This window comes from Rhipicephalus microplus, chromosome 1, assembly GCF_043290135.1.
Source record: "Rhipicephalus microplus isolate Deutch F79 chromosome 1, USDA_Rmic, whole genome shotgun sequence".
NCBI classification, from domain to species: domain Eukaryota; kingdom Metazoa; phylum Arthropoda; class Arachnida; order Ixodida; family Ixodidae; genus Rhipicephalus; species Rhipicephalus microplus.
The window spans coordinates 87,598,925-87,619,609 of NC_134700.1; the positions used below are offsets into that span (position 1 = coordinate 87,598,925).

Consider the following 20,685-nt stretch of genomic DNA (forward strand, 5'->3'; position numbering starts at 1 on the left):
ACCGAAAGGTCCAAAATATTGCTGCGTGTAGGAATAGTCAACAGAGGATTTGCAGAACGGGTCGTTAATGCAGCGTCACCTCCGGGAGCTGCATGGTCTAGATTTCCGAGGTTGAGGGCCCAGGTCGTGCAGGGGACCTGGATCGAGAAATCATCGGCGAGAGAGATCAGCGGCCTTGGGATGATGGTGACCGGCTGAACCTTCGGCCCTGAACGTTAGTAGGAGCAGGCTGTGGATCGTACGGAAAAGAAAAGCGGCGAGAATTGCCTTCAAAGCGACGCCATGTCCCAGTGTTCCAAGATGAATTGGATGTCCAACGATTGCGACAGTAGCGTGCAATGTGGCCGGCACGAGAGCAGTGAAAGCAGATCGGTCTATCATTCGACGTTCTCCATTCAGCAGGGTTCCGTTAGCGGGAAGGGTAGCGTGAAGGGTACGCCGAAATCTGGTTAACAGCAGCCGAGGTCTCGGTAGTGCGAACAGCGCAAACAGGTGTGATGCCGAGATTTGCTATTTCTTGGCGAACCACGGCTTGGATGAGGAAGACGGTGGATGCGTTGTCTTGAGGACCGTCGCAAGCGATGGCTGCAGGAGCCATTGCTTCGAGTTCGCGGCGAACGATTCGGGTGACGTTTTCGGACGATGTAGCTTGCGTGAACTTGGGGCTGTCTTCGCAGGTCGAAGTGGCTGCAGTATTAGGCAGACGCACAAACTGGCGGGTTATGCGACGGTTATTGGCATGCTCGAAGCGCTGACATTCCTTCCCAACCGCGTCGACGGTGGCGCAATCTTTTACGATCAACGGATTGAAGGCGTCATCGGCAATTTCCTTTAATATGTTAGCGATTTTGTCAGTTTCGCTCATGTTATCGTCGACCTTTCGACAGAGGCCCAATACGTCCTGTATGTAAGATACATATGATTCTGTCGATGTCTGCACGCAGCATCCCAGGTCTTTCCTCGCGGCCTGCTGTCGCCCAAATGGCCTGCTGAATAACTCGACAAGCTTCAGTTTGCAAACGTCCCAGCTGGTCAACTCCAACTCATGCGTCTCATACCAGGTGAGCGCTGTATCCCGCAAGTAAAATACAAGGTTGGCCAGCATCAACGTAGGGTCCCACCTATAGTATTTGCTCACGTGCTCGTACAATGCAACCCAATCTTCGACATTCACCTTGTCCTTGCCTGTGCCCGAGAAGGTTCCGGGGTCTCGTGGAGGCAGGAGAATCAGAGGAGGCAGCTGCTGCTGCTGCTGCTGCTGCTGCTGCTGCTGCGGCTGTTGTTGCGGCTGCTGTTGCTCTTGTGGGTGAACCTGTTGAGCCACTGCAGGAAAATGAAGGTGGCGACCACTCCGAAGTTCCGTGTTGGTTTGCCGGGAAAGCCAGGTAGGCGTACTCAGCACCTCCACCAATAATCTTACAAGGAAACGTATATTTGCAGATATTTACGATGATTACACGCGACGGCAATGTCTGGCACATTGATGATGATGATGATGATCCTTGATAGTCTGTTGCACACCCACAAAGGGGGATCGGCCAAGAACCGGGCGGCAGGATCTTAACTAAAAGGCTAATCGTTTTTCAAACAAAACGTAATTTTGGGCTGAACAAAAAATATAGAAAGAAAAGCCGAAAATCGAAAAAGGAGTATATCTGAGCAGGGAGCGATCAGATGCGATTTGAGACAGAGGTAATAGTGGATCTAAAATGATATATATATATATATATATTGTAGAGAAGCCGCCGAACACTGAAGTGGGTAAAACTCTCAAGTGTTCTCTAGTGGGTCTACCCGAAAAAGGACGCCGCTCGCGCTTGGAGTCCGTGCTTGGCCGTTACTGTCGCCATTGTCTATACTCGCTGTGTGCCTGCTAATAAACGCCATAACAAATTGGTGGAGAGTGCTACGATCCCCTTTGATGCCCTGGGAACTGCGCTCACGTACCCTGGAGTCTACCATGTCCCACGACGCCTCTCAGCAAACGCCTCCTCCCATGCCACCCCCTTGTCCCGGTGTCCCCAGGATCCGAGATCCACCCATCTTCACGGGCGCCGATGGCACTGACGTGGAGGACTGGCTCGCTATTTACGAGCGCGTGAGCGTGCCCAACAAATGGGACGAGGACGGCAAGTTGACAAACTTGGTGTTCTACCTTGCGGGCGTTGCGAGCTTGTGGTACAACAACCACGCGTCCGATATCGCAACCTGGTCCAATTTCAAGACCGCTATCACCAACGTTTTTGGCCGCCCTGCCGTTCGTAAGCTGCAAGCCGAGCAGCGCTTACGCGAACGCGCTCAGCAGGCCGGTGAGTCATTCACCAGTTACATAGAAGATGTCCTGGACCTGTGCAAGAAATCTAACGACAGCACAGCATGTCCGAATCAGACAAGATCCGGAACGTCATGAAGGGCATTGACGATGATGCCTTCACGATGCTGCTTGCCAAAAACCCAGGCACAGTAGCTGAGGTCATCACGCTGTGCCAGAGCTATGAGGAGCTCCGCCGGCAGCGTTCGATGACCCGTCGCTCCACAACACGAGATGCAGGGCTTGCAGGCTTGGAGGCGAGCTGTGATCAGGTGGCACTGCTGGCAGACCTCAAGTCCTTCATACGTGAGGAAATCGCGCGGCAGTTCTCTATCCTGCACTTCGCCCACCCACCGGCTGCTCAACAATCGGCCACTGCTATTCTTCCACCCATACGCCGAGCAATTGAGCAGGAAATAGCGGAGGTCATGCCTGCGTACCAACCACAGCAGCTTCCGGCCCCTGCGCCCCCAAGTTACGCCCAAGTGGTCGCCAGGCCGCCTCCAGTCGTTCAACCGCCCGCCCCACTGACTTACGCCGAAGCTGCCGCACGACCTCCATCCTTTGCAGCGGCTACGCCGGCTACGTATGTTGACGTGACCTCTCAGACTCAGCTCCAGCACCCCCTGCAGCCTTTCCAGCCACCGTTCCGTCCATCGGCTCTTGCGTCATGGACAAGACCTACCCCAGCGAACCGATGGCGCACACCCGACAACCGGCCCATCTGCTTTGCCTGTGGTTACGCTGGTCACGTAGCCCGTTATTGCCATCGTGTACAGCCGGCTCGAATTTCTTCGCCTAGTGCTGGCCACCTCAGCCGTCCCTATCACGACGAACCACCGTCTATGCCACCGCCGTCTCGCCCAGGTCCATCTCCTCGAAGGTCGCCGTCTCCACGACGTCGTTCCCTGTCCCCCATGAGGCCAAGTTCAGCTACTCATGAGCGGGAAAACTAGTCGTCGCAGTCCCCGAGGCAAGGACTGCGATGCTATTGCGATGTGAAAGCCCTCAGAGCCGCCCATCTAATGTCATCGACGTGCTTGTGGACGGTGTTCATGCGTCTGCTCTTATTGACACTGGAGCTGCAGTATCCGTTATGGACGAAAACTTTTGCCGCTTGCTTCGAAAAGTGACGACGCCGATTTCTGGGTTGTCCCTTCGTACTGCCGGTTCACATCGTATCCATCCTTCAGCAGAGTGCACAGCTCGCGTTGTCGTTCAGGACGTTCTGTATGTCGGCCAATTCATCATCATTCCTGCATGCTCTCATGACGTCATCCTGGGGTGGGATTTTCTTTCCCGCAACGACGCCGTCATCCATTGTGCCAATGCCGAAATTGAACTCTCACCCTTCTCGCATTTGACGCCGGAAGACAGTCCCTCAAAATTGAGTAAGATTCTCGTGAAAGACGACACCTTAGTGCCTCCTAGCTCAGCGATGGGTGTACATGTCTACTGCGCTGGACTCTCCGACACAATTGCGCTCGTTTCGCCATCCGACCGTGCTTGCCGAAGGAAAGGGTTGCTAGTACCTTTCGCGACCGTGCAAATCACCCAGAGCAACGCGGCTATTTTTGTGACCAACCCATCCCCGTACACTGTTACCTTGGTTCGAGGGGAATGTCTCGGCAGAGTGGAACCAGTGGATAACGCACAAGTCCTGGACGTACCTGATGACTCGCGTTGTCCCAGTTCGTGTACTGTCAGCGCTGTTTCCACTCATGATTCATCATCTCCTGATGTATTTGGCCCTTACATTGATGACAATCTTACGTCGGTACAGCGTTCCCAGCTTCTGGACCTGCTGCGAGAATATCATTCTTCTTTCGATGTCGGGCGAAGTTCTCTCGGTCGCGCGTCCGCTGTTACACATCGTATCGACACTGGTGCCCATCCACCATTACGGCAACGTCCCTACCGCGTGTCGCCTGCTGAACGTCGGGAAATTAACGAGCAGGTTGATGATATGCTCAGACGCGACGTTATTCGGCCCTCGGACAGTCCCTGGGCGTCTCCTGTTGTTCTTGTCGCGAAGAAAGATGGTTCTGTGCGGTTCTGTGTGGACTACAGACGGCTCAATAAGATCACGCGCAAGGATGTTTACCCACTGCCGCGCATCGATGACGCAATTGACAGCCTTCACGGAGCCGAATTTTTTTCTTCTCTCGATCTGCGCTCGGGGTACTGGCAAGTACCCATGGCTGATGACGCTCGACCGAAGACTGCGTTCATCACACCCGACGGCTTGTACGAATTCAACGTCATGCCGTTTGGTCTATGTAATGCTCCTGCGACCTTTGAGCGCATGATGGACACCGTGCTGCGCAACTTGAAATGGCACACGTGCTTGTGTTACCTCGATGACGTTGTTGTGTTCGCCCCAGATTTCTCCACGCATCTCCAACGTCTGAAAGAAGTTTTCGCACGTGTGAGCAATGCCGGCTTGCAACTAAATCTGCAGAAGTGCCGCTTTGCAGCACGGCAACTGACCATCCTAGGGTACGTCGTGTCTAAGGATGGCATTCTTCCTGACCCAGCCAAGCTTCGGGCCGTGGCTGAATTCCCCAAACCTGCGTCCGTCAAAGAACTGCGTAGTTTCGTTGGCCTGTGCTCATACTTCCGACGTTTCATACGAAACTTTGCTACGATTATATCACCGCTGACGAAGCTCCTTGGAAGTAACGGGCCCCTCAATTCGTGGTCGTCTGAGTGCGACGACGCGTTCGCGAAGCTCCGCCATTTGCTGACGTCTCCTCCCATTCTACGCCACTACGACCCTATGGCCCCGACGGAGGTGCACACAGACGCCAGTGGTGTAGGCCTCGGCGCTGTCCTGGCGCAGCGCAAACCCGGATTCCCTGAATATGTCGTAGCATATGCAAGCCGTACGCTCACGAGAGCCGAGACAAACTACACCGTCACGGAGAAAGAGTGCCTGGCGATCGTCTGGGCCCTTACAAAATTTCGACCTTATTTGTATGGTCGCCCATTCGATGTCGTCACCGACCATCATGCACTATGCTGGCTTTCATCATTGAAGGATCCCTCAGGCCGTCTCGCCCGTTGGGCTCTTCGCTTACAAGACTACGACATCCGCGTGCTTTACCGCAACGGACGCCAGCATGCTGACGCCGACGCCCTCTCGCGCTCCCCTCTGCCTGAAGGTGATGTGCTCTGCTCAGTATCCTCGACTGCAGTTTCTGCCATTGATGTTGACATCATCGCTACCGAACAGCGAAAGGATAATTCGATCGGCCCGCTCATCGACTTGCTCGCTGATCCTTCCGCAACGCCATCCACGCGTGCCTTGCGTCGTCAAGCTCGCCATTTCGCCATCCGTGACGGCCTTCTACACCGACGCAATTACGACGCCGATGGCTGGCAGTGGTTACTCGTGATACCCCGCAGTCTGCGGTCAGAGATCTGTGAATCCTTCCACTCTGATCCGCAATGCGCGCACTCTGGGGTATTCAAAACCTACCGTCGCATTCGACAACGCTACTTCTGGCGCGGGATGTACCGCTACGTGCAGCAGTTCGTTCGCTCCTGCCTCGCTTGCCAACGCCGGAAACCGTCAGCACACATGTCGCCAGCCAGTCTTCAACCGTTACCTTGCCCTGAGCGTCCGTTTGGGCGCATAGGTATCGATTTGTATGGGCCGCTTCCTCTGACGTCGGCTGGTAACCGCTGGGCCATCGTCGCCGTAGATCATTTAACGCGATACGCCGAAAGCGCCGCTATCCCTGCGGCTACAGCGCGTGATGTTGCGTCCTTCCTACTGCAACGATTTATACTGCGCCATGGTCCACCTCAGGAGCTTCTCAGCGATCGAGGCCGTGTCTTCTTGTCAGAAGTCGTCGAAGCCATTCTCATGGAGTGCCATTCTGTCCACCGCAAAACAACTGCTTACCACCCGCAGACGAATGGCCTGACCGAACGCTTTAACCGCAACCTCGGCGACATGCTTTCGATGTACGTCGCCGCCAACCATACGTATTGGGATACTATACTGCCCTTCGTCACCTATGCCTACAACACCGCCCCTCAGAGCACGACCGGTTTTTCACCTTTCTTCTTGCTGTACGGAAGGCACCCGTCACACACCATCGACACTATACTCCCGTACACGCCGGATCCATCTGAGTGTGCACCTATTTCCGAGACAGCCAGGCTTGCTGAAGAGTGTCGCGAGCTGGCCAAGACATTTACGACGCATGAGCAAGAGCGGCAGAAGAGTATTCGAGATGGCTCCGCCGCTTCTGAACCTACGTTCCTTCCTGGTTCCCTTGTATGGCTCTCAATCCCGACCTCTGTAGCTGGCCTTTCTTCCAAACTACTTCCGAAATATGAAGGTCCCTTCCGTGTGATCGAGCGCACATCTCCGGTCAACTATCTTATCGAGCCAATTGAACAATCTTCGGACATGCGCCGCCGCGGGCGCGACATAGTCAACGTGGAGCGCCTGAAGGCTTACTATGACCCAATCGTAGTGACAAGCTGCTAGGTCGCCAGGCGGCTCCCTTTTCGTCCCCGGGGTGATTGTAGAGAAGCCGCCGAACACTGAAGTGGGTAAAACTCTCAAGTGTTCTCTAGTGGGTCTACCCGAAAAAGGACGCCGCTCGCGCTTGGAGTCCGTGCTTGGCCGTTACTGTCGCCATTGTCTATACTCGCTGTGTGCCTGCTAATAAACGCCATAACAATATATATATATATATATATATATATATAGGCAGACTAACATGGCAATCGCTTTGTTTCAAGTATGTATTCAAACACCGCAGAGCAGAAGTCCCTGTGGCTATAACCAAATTTAATGCTGTCAAGCGACAAAATTACTGCCACATTTAATTCTAATCCCAATTTTTCAAGTGGAGCTACCAGGTATCTTTTCCGCTGATGAGAATATCGGCGACCGAACAAAAAAAAGTGATCTATCGTTTCCATTTCTTCGCAAGTCTGACATAAAGGTGACGCCTTCAAACCAACTTTATTCAAATAATAATTCAGTTGCGGAATTCTGCAACTCAATCTTGTAAAAGTAACTTCCAAGTGCCGTGTTGCACACCACTGTCTATTCCAGCGGCATCTTAGATGTGCGAAATCTCGATAATTATCCAATGAGTAGCAGTCGTATTCATGCAGACAGAGGTTTCTAAACCTTATAGCTGTCGCATAAGCCGTATCAGGCAAAAGCGGGATAAGGGGACCGCTAAGAGATACTGTGGCTAGAGCATCCGCCATTTTATTGAGGTATATGCCACGATGGCCTGGTACCCATAAGAGCTGCAGTTTTTTTCAAGTTTGTCGGTACGAGTTGTCGAAACATGTGCATAAGTGTGACGTTGGCTCCTGAAGACAGAGCAGCACATACTGAAAAAGAATCTGTAATTACAACTGCTCCCGATTCGCCCAAAGGAAGTTTCCGTAGTGCCAGTACAAGTTGGCGGGCTGGGACCAGTCTCTACTTCATAGTCTTTCTTTCAGGCAGGGACGCTCTACCGCTTTATGGCCCAATCCCACTACTGCCTTGTGGGTATATATATATATATATATATATATATATATATATATATATATATGATGAAAGATCGTGGTCACCAACGTCGACGTTGACGCTGGCGCCAAAATCCAACCGAGAGTGTCCATATAATCACTATCGCAAAAATAAGTCATCAATGTCCATGCCAAAAGCATCAATATAATTGGAATGCGCCTCGTCAGCTGCAGCAGTTTCTAGCCCCGTGGATCACCCAGGAACATCTGCACACCTGAAGAACATGCTGCCTCTCGCGACAACCGAAGTGCTCTGGAGCGAAACTAGTGACGACGACCCGATTGAGCCTGCTTGAACAATAATGCGGCTCGCATGAAGAGAACTATGGTACACCCTTGAGCCTTAAACAAGCTGAAAAGAGTCTTCCCTAAATCTAGCTTTAAGTACGACCTTAGTCAAGTGTCCTAGCATTCGCCGATAAGGCCCCTCACTTGCATTGACCAGTCTCGCAGTTATCAAGTTTCGCCTATAGCCGAAAAGAGAAGATTCCTAATGTGTTGTCGTCACAATTACCTCAAGGCTATTTTTAAGAGTGAAGCTCCTCTTAGTGAAACCTTGTCCCGCGTCAGTCGCAGCTAACAACATCTCCCGAACAGTGTAATCGTTCGCGCTTTCTTATAGAAGTACATGCAGATTGTAGTTCAGTGATGGTATTCTAGATGGCGCTGTATATCGAATCTCCGATTGGCTTCTGTGAGAGCTGTGCCTGGTGCCCGGGAAACGTCTCTCATTCTCTTGTATCGTCGCCGTACAGCGTTGACCCCTGTTAGCATAAAGAAATATACTATATAAAAAGTGGCCAACGAAGCCTTTTTGCGGGCCACCAAGAAAGGGTCTGACCAACTGTTAGATGGCATACCAATCCCCACTTTTACTTTTTTTTCAGGCATGTAATGGCCTCTTCAAAAGGACAAGAAATACCCAAGTTTGGCATCAATTTTTTAGCAAAGAAAAAATTTTATTATTTGTGCAATTTTCTATATCTGCTCTAAATCATGTCACGCTGAAGACATTTATTGCCTTACAACAACAAACAGTAAAATAGGACTAGAAATTGTGTTTCTGCATTTATTTTGCACAAAAAGACACATTCATGTTGTTTAGATGTGCTGTATATGAATTCCCATTGTGAAAGCATGGGTGATAAAGACAGTGATAAAGACACTCGCTTTCGGAGCATAGGGGTGTGGGTTCAAATCCCAGCGTCGAAAAGTAGAAACGTTTGTTATTTTATTTATGCTGAAGACATCTGGTCAGACCAACTATTCTTGGTGGTGAAAACAACGCAGTAGCTGGGCCGCAGGGCCCTACGGGAGTGTCCGCTCTTCATGTATGTTTCTCTATCCAGTTAGAGTGAACACGGCTCAGCGCGGCAGCGCACTGCGGATCGCCAATGCAGCCGGTGCCGCCGCGCAAGGTGCCGGAAACTCATAACACCAACACATGTGCTGTGAGCTAAAAGCCAGTTTTAAATCCAAAAAGCGTAACTTGTCATTCTCATCAGCGCCGGTTGCGGTTACAGGAAACATGCACGCTCGTAGCGGTTGCAGGGCATTCAACATCCGGTTGAACGCAGTGAAGCCGATATTAATGTTTGCATTTATGGGCTTTCACAAGTTTTCACCGATAAAAACAAAATAATATCTCTGTACATAACTAGTCGTCTGTATATGTGTCCTTTATTATTCCATATTTTGTGAATTTTAAATCAGGCAAAGCGCGGCAAGTGGTTGACTTGCCTTTGCCGCGCTCGCCTCCTCTTCTGCTCGCCCCTTGCTCCGTGAGATTAGAAGTTGGATCGCGCTCAGTTATCTCGCTCGGTTTGTGTGTCAACTACGGGCAAGCTAAGGACCGCAAATTTAGGGGCAAAGAACGGAAGCCGCAGTGAGCTACACCGAACAAATCAGCTATGCATTCACCGAAAATGCCTTAAACGGGCAACACATGTTTTGCGCGGCTATGCGGTGTGCTAACCCGGGGATTTCTAGTTCCACGAAGGCTATTCAGGTACTCAGATTTGGGTGCACGTTAAAGAACCCCAGGTGGTCGAAATTTCCGTAGCGCTCCACTACGGTGTATCTCATAATCATATGGTAGTTTTGGGAGGTTAAAGCCCACATATCAATCGAACGCTATTCAGCGCTTTCTAAAGGCAAAGGGTGGGCACAAAAATAGCGACCCCTTATTCGAGATGGTATTGATTTTGCATGAGTACATATGATTAAACCCCGTTCTTTGCAAGCCTGACTTGACTGACAGAATTGCGGTGTCGCTTGACTAATTTCTGAAGACGGCTGCCAAGCTGCTGTCGGGAAAATGCATTTATTGATATGTTTGTATACCAATAACGTGTGGCGTGTAGTAAATAACGTGAAACAGTTATACGTCACTTTCTGCTCATGATATTCTTGTACCAACGGTTTAAAAATTTGTGAGTCTTTATTTATATAGTAATAAAAAAATGCTTCTAAATATTAATACAGATAATGTAGTATAGCCAACGTTTTGACCAGTGACCTCTTCATCAACACAACGCTGCTGCCCTAACGAAGACAACTCATCTCGCTGAGACACTGTTTCCAATGACGTTCTTTCTCGAAAAACTTCTGATCACTTCAAGCCTCTCCGTGCCTCTGAACTTCAGTCTTGTTTTGTACTCATGTTCGGTAAAAAAGCTATGAGCGTCGTCATAACAAACGTTATTGAGTCAAATATGGCGTGTCCTTCGCGATTGTTGTTTTCGCTTTGGTTCGGATATTCCGGGTTCAGCGTTTTCTCATTATGTCCACATGTCAGTTGTCAGTTAAATCTGCTTTAATAGAAGGACACTTTCCCACTACGTGCAAGTCTGTTTTTTATACAAAGCGTGCAATACAAAGTTCACTTTATTTGTGCCGATGGAGTTTCTACTTACTGAGAAATCAGTCAGCTTTCGTTTTGTATCTTCGTAAAACACGAAGAAAATAGACAATGAAAAAAAATGCCAGGGAGCTTTTACGAGTGGCCGCATCGCCCAAGTAACCCAGTGAACCTGAAATAAGGCATGAGAACATTCTGCTTATATGCGAAGTGGGATAGGAAGGCTTCCGTGGCACGTACCTGCTCTTTATTTTTCGCCCTTTCTCGCTATTTTTGGACGTCACCAGTGATCTAATGCAAAACATTTTTTTCCCGATTTAACTTTAGTAGGATGCCCTGTAACCACCAGTGGTAAGATCGGTGCTGCCACTTCGCCCTGCCGTGCATCAAATCCAAGTGGCGCAAGCGCACATGAGCCCGCTCTTCCTGCTGTACTACAGACAAGCGAGACCGGCGCTTGGATACTATGGAATGGCACACTCAAGCGTTGTGGCAGACGACGTAAACCAGCTTCCGTGTGTGCGTGTGCGCATACGTCGCTAGGCTTCGATGCGTATCCACGCCAGCAAACTGGCGCTGCATGGAGCACCGCCACGCGCACGAGTGCTCACCGCTCTACGATCGGCCTCCCAACCTCGGCTAGGGGGCGCTATGCCATGCGCGGGGTTTGATATACATCTGTAGTTATGAGGCAGGTAGGTTCAATCTGAAGTTCAGTAGGAAAGGGGGAACCATTAGGTGGCCAACCGAGGTGACTTACTCTACATGGGCTCCCGATTCTGAGTGCGATTCCTGTGAATTACCGCCTCGCAGCGCCTGACTGCCTGCAGTAGCCGATTCGCTTTGAGAAGCGCCACTAAGAGAGACCATGGGCATCAACATGTGTCAATTATTCATGCAAGTGCTAACCTTGAAAGTTGCAAGCCGACAGCCACGCCCAGTTAAGCCGCCTGAGAATTGCCAAGCCTGCTCGCTCAGGCCACGCGCCACCCGCATCGAGGTCCACGTGCGCACCGCGCATTCCAACTGGATTTTAATGTTGTTGTTTCTTTTTCATCCTATTCGACTACTTAAAACGCTATGGAAACTCAGCGCCCGTCTTCTCCAGCAGGACCTACAAAAAATAAAGCAGTGATGGGCGACATGTGATCAACCTTCGGAAGCAATAGCGGGAAAACACATGCAGAAACAGACCATGAATGTTGCTTTCAACACGTCAGCGGAAGAAGAAAGAATTCGCAGCAATAGAGAAGACGCATAAGGGGTCTCCGTGTCACAACAGCCAAGAATAGCACAGCACAAATGACGGAAAACAGCCACTAGTGTCTCAAGCATTTTTGGGCCACAACACCGTAAGCAAGCGATTTTCTCGCTGACTTGTGGTTATATCACTTTCAGAAAACTATTACAAGATTTTTTGCAAATATCAAAATGGATTGAAGATATCAAACTGGAAAGACGAAGTAATAGCAAGAGGACTAGCCCAAGCATTCGGAGTCCCACTCCAGGAACTCTATGCTAAAGGCATAATACAGATGCAGTGGCACCAGAACGTACTTCTGGGTAAACAGGTGTGCGCCAATGTAGAAGCACATTAGTGTACCCAGAATTATGAACCAACTCGTCCAGCTACAGGTTTTACTGCACCAGAACTTAATTTTGGTGAGTGATGAATCAGAGGAGTGTCCGCTTGTACTTGAACCAGTAACAAACCTCCAACTAAGACAAGCCGTTTCTGTGCACCATGCGGGGCGTTGTTTACGAAACGGAAGAGGACACCACGAACGAGCCGTTAAGACATCTCCTTGCTATGAACAACTGAAAATTTTTTACGCCAGAAATCTTGGCAGATCGACGTCAGCAGCGATCATTTTTGAAGGTTCGCATGTGGTGTTCTACATTGAAAGTCGGATGCAGACTCTGCTGCTGCAGACCGCACAGAAAGTTGGTTCAATACTGCAGATCCTGTTGGCAGATAGACCACAGGTAAAACGTCTGCCATATTCGCCACGACGACCTGTGCAAGAACAGTGTAGAACAGAACACTGACCCAAAAAACCATGCATGCGATTTAAAATATAACCTCTGCGGAATGCCACACTTATCAGCAAGTAGAGATTGTCGGAAGAAGTTGCAGCCGGCCCACCTTCTTTGACACTCCGGCAGTTACCAAGGTCGAAGCAGAGAAGCTTCTGGTATCGAAACAACGTCGGTAACATGAACGACCACCATCGCGTGGTGCTGCGAGCTCCACAGTCACTGAACGAGAACAAACAGAATAGAATGTCTACATCCAAGTCGAGATCCAACTCGAGGGAAAAGAATTGAGCTTGTCCAGGACAACGGCAACGGACGTAACACCCGCCAATGTCCAGCGCAAGCCAAGCTGCGCCAACGTTGTCACACGGCAGAGTCAATTGTCGACGGAAACTACTCTGAACCAGACCGTGACAAAGTCTAGCTACAGAGAAAAGTTAGCGCTTCTAAGAGAAAACGAATTGAAGCGAGTGCTAGAAGTGCAAAAGAAGACGCGAGAGAAGGAAGCCAGTACAGAGACTATTCTCGCCTACCTTATTTCGAGAAACAAAAAAAAGCTACAGAGAGAGCAGACTCAGAATGTGCAAACACCTCTACCTGTTTCCCCATCACCCCAACAAGTATCATCTCCAACCTCGTAGGCAGCAACAATGGCAAGTCAAACGAAGGCAACGCAGAACGACCTTCGCGTACTTGAAGACCGCATCAATGGCAATATGGCAGTCATAAAGAAAGACATGATATCCAAGTTATCTCAGGTAGTTCAGAGCAATGTGCCACAGATTCTACAAGCTGTGTTCTGAACAGCCAGGAGTGAAATGGAGAATCAGGTTCTGGTACTTGAAACGAAAATAACGCAATCAGGGGAAAGCTTCAGTCAGTGCATTCACACACTGGTAGAAAGAGAGAATGCCCGCAAGAAGCTTAAATACTGAGTGATATAAGCTAAAATCCTGCTGATATTAGGTAAGAAAGATGGCGAAAAAAGCTGACCAAAAAGTTCAAGACAAGGAGCACCCACAGCTGAAAATTTGGCAATTGAACTGCCATTTTATACGAAGTAAGAGAAGTAACCTTTCTCAATTATGTGTGCAATTTGACCCCGATGTTATAGCCCTACAGGAAACCGAAGCTGGTCACTTCAAGTAGAAAGGTTACTTCACTCACATCAGCGTTGGCAAAACAAGGACTGCAATCCTGACGAAAAAGACCATCAATGCTGAGAAACATTGCGTTGATCACCACATCGAGCACACCCTCGTGGAAATTGTGTCAGAGAAATAACATCAGCAAAGCTTATTTGTGTTAAACGTGTACAGCCCTCCAAAGACTACCTGAAAGATCTAAACTAACTAATTCGAGAAGTAAAAAAGCTGAGCAAGGGTAACGGGATAAAAGAGGTTGGTGATTTTGATGCTCCTTGTGTACGCTGTGTTTACCTAGCGTCGAAAAAAAGGAGAAGACATGCACAACGTCGCAAAACAAGACCACCTCACCCTGTTAAACGACCCTCAGACAACTCCACGCATTGGCAACAGTGTATCAAGAAACACCAGTCCGGACCACTCGTTTGTACAAGCCTTCAAACATTATGAGTGCAGTTGCGTGGAAGAAAATTTGGGTGGCGACCATTATATGATAGAAACAATTATTGCACACCACAGATCGGTGACAAAAATTCAAAAAACCGAGATAACAGACTGGCAAGTTTTTCGCAAAGACGAAAGTGCTGGTGTTGCTACAATAGACTACTTTGAATGTGAACTTGAGGAATTGTAGAACGAGCGGAGAAACGCACACAGTAGATCGAACTGTCCTGCGAAATTCCCATTGTTGATCCCCGCTTACTGTATCTCTAGGATGCATGAAGTGTTCTTGCAAAGCGTTCGAAACGTAACAAGCGCAACCACCAACTGAACATTGGAATCTCCAAGCTGGTCAAGGAGGCACAAAAGTATTCTCAACAAATGGGAAGAAAGAACTGGGATGACATTTCTAACAAGCTTCAAGGGACCCTAAGCACGAAGCGTACCTGGGCTATACTCAAAAATTACTCAGCCAAGGAAGAGACAAGGAGGGCAGCAAAACAGAAAGGACGCAGACTCATACACAGCCACCAACGAAAAGTGGAAGACATCGTCAAAGAATTGAAGACGTTCCTTGGTACGGAGCGGAACATTACTCTACGTTCACGCCTTTATAAGCACTGTGTTAGCCCCAACATGGAACTAGTTCGACCCTTCACGGTGTCGGAGACGGAGAGGGCCCTCAGCAAGCTCACCAACAACACCGCACCGAGCAGTGGCAGAATAAATAACAAGACACTCCGGAATCTAGATGGACCATCTCTAGACGCTCTTTTCAAATACATAAGTGAATGTTGGGACAGCATTAAAGTACCACTTGAATAGAAACATGCTATGGTCATTATGATTCTTAAAGCGAACAAGCCTATTAAGATTCAGAAGACTTATATCTCTGACCTTGTGTATTGAAAAACTGAACGAGCACACGGCACGCAACCGCATGGTCGAATATCTCGAGGACAACGGACATTTCCCAACAACTATGTTCGGCATCAGCGCTCACCTCTCCACGTGAAACATTATAGCGCAGATCAAGGAAAAAAATTGGGGGACCTTTAAGCTTCGCCTTTAGGAGTTGAACGCGATAGCAAAACTCGGCCCCTAGTTCGCTCTTTTGAAGGGGCATGAAGAGTCTCACAATGCCTCACAAATGGCAGCACATTCTCTAGCGTTTGCTGTTTGCTTGATCAACGCCTCTGTATGGTGGCTAGAAGGAGAGGTGTCAGCATCGTCCCGGCCGCGCCTTGAAAAGAGGTGTACTCGTATTTCATTTCACCCTAGAGCGGCACGCAAGTCGCCACTGTAATCAGTCGAGAGCGCTCGCCAGCCGCTAGCGTGGCACTTTTAGTCGCTTGCTCGTGTGATCGCAAGTAGCAACATCTGCGCTTTGCCTATTTGGACTTATTCAGAATCAATACGTGCAAATGTGATCATGCCAAAGTGATGGGTACAGCAAAGACACTGCTTTGCGCCTGGATGCAATGCGGGAGATGTTTCGGCCTGCAAACAACAAAAGAAAGCGTCTCTCTTCTCTGCTCCCACCGACGATGAACCGCGCAAGGCCTGGGAGCGTGCGATTTCTCGCGCTGACAAACCACTGGAAAATAGATGCGTTGTGCGCAAAGCTCATTTCGACGAAAGTTTAATTGTTCGTAGCTACATGCAGGTTATCAACGCATTCTTAGCCACTTGAGAACAAGCTGTACCTAAGGAGGGTGAGTTCTTGAGTGAATCGACTGCCGAAGGACTTCGCGTCACTCTAACCAGCACCCTTTTTATCCGGCCATATCTCTCGAGAACGTTGGGCTATAATTACTTGTTGGCGTCTCACCTCTGCCAAGACGCGCTTAAATTTTTTTTGAATTCTGAAGCAAACAACTGGTTCGAATGATATCACTTCGCCGACACAATTTTTTATCTCTATGAATTGCCTAAGTTCTTACAGTTTGGCACACTCATCCTCTTGTGGAAACATACCTTCTGGAGTTCTGAGCAGCCTTCAATGTCCGGGTATCCACAATATTTCAACAAAAATGCAGAATAAGCTGGGTGAGCTTCTATATGTGGTGCGCCCTAATGAGCTTCATGAAATAATTGTTGCTTGTGAAGCCCTCCCTGACCACACTGATCTCATTGGACACAAAATTAACGGCCGGATCACTTCTTACATCAGTGCCTATGTGGCCTAGAAGTTGGTGAAAAAGACAAAGTGCAACGAATGTAGCAGCGTTTTGATTCACTTTGAAAATTCCAGCTTGCTTTCAGCATGCTTCCAGCAGAATCATGCCTTCTGTACCCGTCCGAGCCCTTAACAGACCTGGTCAAAGCTATAAAGATGCATTTATTTATTGCTTCAGTTTTAATAAATTGAAAAGTGGCAGCATAACAGACCTTACCTCTTGCCTGTCTTGAAGAGGTTAAATATGGTCGGCTTTTAACACCACAAACTTGAAGTGACAAATCAGATAATTAGATTCTTTACACTGACCAGAGTGCATTCTTTTGGTTGCTGAAAAAATTCGTTCAATAAAAAAAGAGAAAAAATGAAGTTCTTGAAGCTGAGGCGCATAACTTAACTGTCTTAGTGTTAACTCGGCGAACAAGGTCTTGTTTTATGTTATTGCACATTACTCGCACTGTGTTGTTTCTTGTGATTTTACTAATGTATTGTTCACATTGTTAGAAATCGCTGATTAACAACTAAGGTGTCACTGTCTGGCTGTGTTTGACATTTCAGAAATCAATTTTTTCGTGAAGTGGTTTGTGACTGTATCTATTTTTGCCAATAAAATCTTGATGTATCGTGTGTATGTATGCCCATTGTGTCATCTTATATTCACTGTTCTTTTTAGTTGCCTTATTCGCTTGCATTAGCTGAGTTTTTTTATAATTTGCAGTTCTCTCTAACCTTGATGTATATGTTGTGCTTATTTTTCATATTGTTTTTCGCTTTCGTGAAAAGATGTCTTGACCTTGATTGACCTTGATTGACCTGAAATTAGACCTTGAATGAACAAGTCATAAAAATAACAGCTGCCGATACCTATACGTGCATTGAGACTTCACGGAGAACATCGCGGCATCAAAGTGAAAACTGCACGGTCTTTGTTTTGGTGTGAAGCCCATGGCATGTCACTTCATTCTCTATCTTCTACGCGTCGTGGCTCATATACTAGAAAGTGAATTGGAAACACAAGTTTTCAATTGTGACACGTAGAGTTTTGTATATTCCGCAGGGTAACCTCAAATATTTTCTACGTGTGCGAGAAGGGGATCTCGAAGGCGACTTCAGCGCCGCCGCATCCGGATGAATTCTCGCTCACTCTCCGGCGCGCCGATGCTGACACCTCTCCTTCTAGCCACCATAGCCTCTGCAAAGGCATGATATGTTTCCCGCTAGATGAACATAGTTGTCCATTTCTAGAGCTGTTTGAAAGTTCCTGTGTGTTTTTAGCGGCAATGAGTACACTATCAAAGCCTTTTTTGACGTAGTTTAATGGCCTCCCAAATGCGCCTACAAATCGCCGAATGGGCTCGTTTTTCTCGTGACACCTGTCGAACGAAATGCTTTAAGGAGACTACTTCCGCTACATGGCACTTATGTAGTGTTTTTTTTCCGAAACCACTGCCAGTAGCATCGTGGCTTTTTAGTAGAACACCTGCTTGTTACGCGAATGGCCCGGATTCGATCCTCAATGGAACCGGAAATTTATATTTTGCTTTCATTTGCTTCTTCCTCAATTTTTCGCTCACAACCAATGGTGCCGATGCCGATGGTGAAATTTCTGTGACACGAGCTCTCTAACGTTATTACGTTAAAAGTCATAAACAAGCTTGCAACGCACACCCAAAGAGCCATCCTTGCACTAGACAGGAAAGGGGCTTTTCACAACGTGTCGTACGAAGCCCTACTGCAGCACACTAACATCTATACCTGCACAGAATAAGTGAATTACTCCGTTAGATATTTTCTGAAAGAATGAACAGCTACAGTAGGAATACACGACTTGCGCTCTGAGAAGTTTGAAATACCACCGAAGGCTCCACTATTCCTCTAACCCACCTCAATGAGTTGGTTATCGAAGCAACTCATACAAACAGCAGGAAGTGACCATGCAATATATGCTGATAACCTCACCATCTGGGCTTCGGGGGGATGATCCAACGGCCAACAGCAAGACGCTCTGCAAGAAGCGGTTGACTGAATAGAAAGATATCTGGCTGCATGTGGACTGACGTGCACACCAGAAAAGTCTGTACTCTTGAAGCTAAGAAAGTGCTCAAGAGGCCGACAACCACCGTGGACACAATACCCGGAAGGGAAGGTGGGAGGCATCGTGATTCCTTAGGTTTAAACGTTGCGCATTCTCGGAGTTCTTATTCGAAAAGATCGGGCCGGGGAAGAAAAGTTAGGAATGGTTCAAGAAACCGTGCAACAGGTCAGACACCTGATAAAAAAAGCTGACAAGCAGAAGCCATGGACTAAAAAAAAATACTGCACGAAAATGATCCAGATGTTAGTGACAAGCATAATCACGAACGGGACCCCGTAGAATAGCCAAAAGATTAAATTTAAGATTCTTACCAGAAAGGTCCACAAGACTGCCATGCGCATGTCACCTTTCACGTCTACGGAAATGTGGCTCAATATGGAAGTCCACAGCACGTGAGAAGAGCTAATAGAAGCAGACTATATCTACCAGCTGGAGAGATTCCAGCTGACGAATACGGGTAGAGCCCAACTCCAAGATTTGGGTTACCGTGTCGAGGATGACATGCACGTCCCTCAGCGTATTCTGTACGAAATTATAAATAACTTACACATCAGCAATATACCAAGGAACACGCATGCCGAATACGACGAAGGAAGGAGACAAGTCATGATAAAACTGCTCCAGCAGATACTGCAACACATCAACACCAATGAAGATGTGGCGTACACGGACGCAGTGGCTTGCCTTAGAAATGACTGTTTTGCTATAAGCGTGGTTGACGAAAACGTCAAAGAATTGAGAGCAACATACATACGTGCCAAAGATTTGAGTACAGCGGAAGAGCGGGGCATAGCCCTGGCCATCGCTATATTCAAGAAAACGCGACCTACTGTGCTCACTGATTCTCAAGAGGCGTGCAGAAGATACATGAATGGTAGGATGGGAAAGGCACCACTACATGTCCTGGAGACTTACAAAGAGGGTTCAGCTTAAATTAAGGACGACGCAGCGAGCAATGGAAAGAAAAATGGTAGGGGTAACCTTAAGAGACAAGAAGAGAGCAGAGTGGATTAGGGAACAAACGGGGATTAAGGATATCATAGCTGAAATCAAGAAGAAGAAATGGACATGGGCCGGGCATGTAGCGCGTAGACAGGATAACCGCTGTTCATTAAGGGTAACTGACTGGATTCCCAGAGAAGGGAAGCGGGTTAGGGGGAGACAGAAGGTTAGGTGGGCAGATGAGATTAAGAAGTTTGCGGGTATAAATTGGCAGCAGCAAGCACAGGACCGGGTTAACTGGCGGAACATGGGAGAGGCCTTTGTCCTGCAGTGGACGTGGTCAGGCTGATGATGATGATGATGATGACATGTCTTAAAAAACACCAAGATGGACGAAACTGCCATTCTTTGGACACCGGGTCATGAGTCGCTCGTGAGGAATCAGGCGGCGCACGCCGCGGCTCGAGGCCATGCACGCCAAGTCATCTCCCTCAAGCTGGGAACACGTACCGACGGCTGTCACGACGAGCACGAGCGTATACCGATGAAGTACGCAGACATTTTGGCACACTACAGAAAGCAGAGGAAGTGTTTAAAATAGAATGCGGTACACTGGCAAAAGAGGGCTCAAACATCGCGAGCATTATTTATTTACAGCTGCCGTGGTCGATTTCTGGCTGCGAGTCCAGCGGGCATGGACTTCTCGAGGAAGGAGGTGCTTCTTCTTCCTCGGTTTAACCTGGCGCTACACTTGATTAAACATACTCCCCGCCGCCAAGTCACTCGTTCAGTTCGAGAGAATAAAGCTTTTGTATTGGCCTTGTGGCAACAAACACTCGCTGTTGTTGGATCTTGCACGAATGGATATGGTCATCAGCTCCTATACAGACTTCCAGAACCCTTGCAAGTTTTCACTTTTGTTAGGGTAAGTTTTTCTCATAGACTATGACGATGTCTCCCGCTTTAGCTTCTTTGGTGAGCCTAGTACGCGAAAAGTGCGCTGATCGAAGTTGAAGCAGATATTCTTCTGTCCACCGGTTCCAAACGTTTTCACTTATCTGTTTTCTATATGCATGCCGTCGTAAAGCTTCCGTGCGCATTGCGTCCTTTGGCGCGTCATTG

At 48.4% G+C, this 20,685-nt stretch overlaps 1 protein-coding gene across 8 annotated transcripts in view; it reads left to right on the plus strand.

Moving 5' to 3' along the window:
• Positions 1–20,685, plus strand: part of LOC119178592 (uncharacterized) — a 258,411-nt gene that overhangs the window by 107,281 nt on the left and 130,445 nt on the right. The window contains exon 3 of one of the 8 annotated variants that reach the window (XR_005110728.2): positions 8,752–8,922. The exons of the other annotated variants lie outside the window; for them this stretch is intronic. The gene's annotated coding sequence lies outside the window, so the exon portion shown is untranslated. Of the gene's footprint in view, positions 1–8,751; positions 8,923–20,685 lie in introns of those variants that run through there. 8 annotated transcript variants of the gene reach the window in all.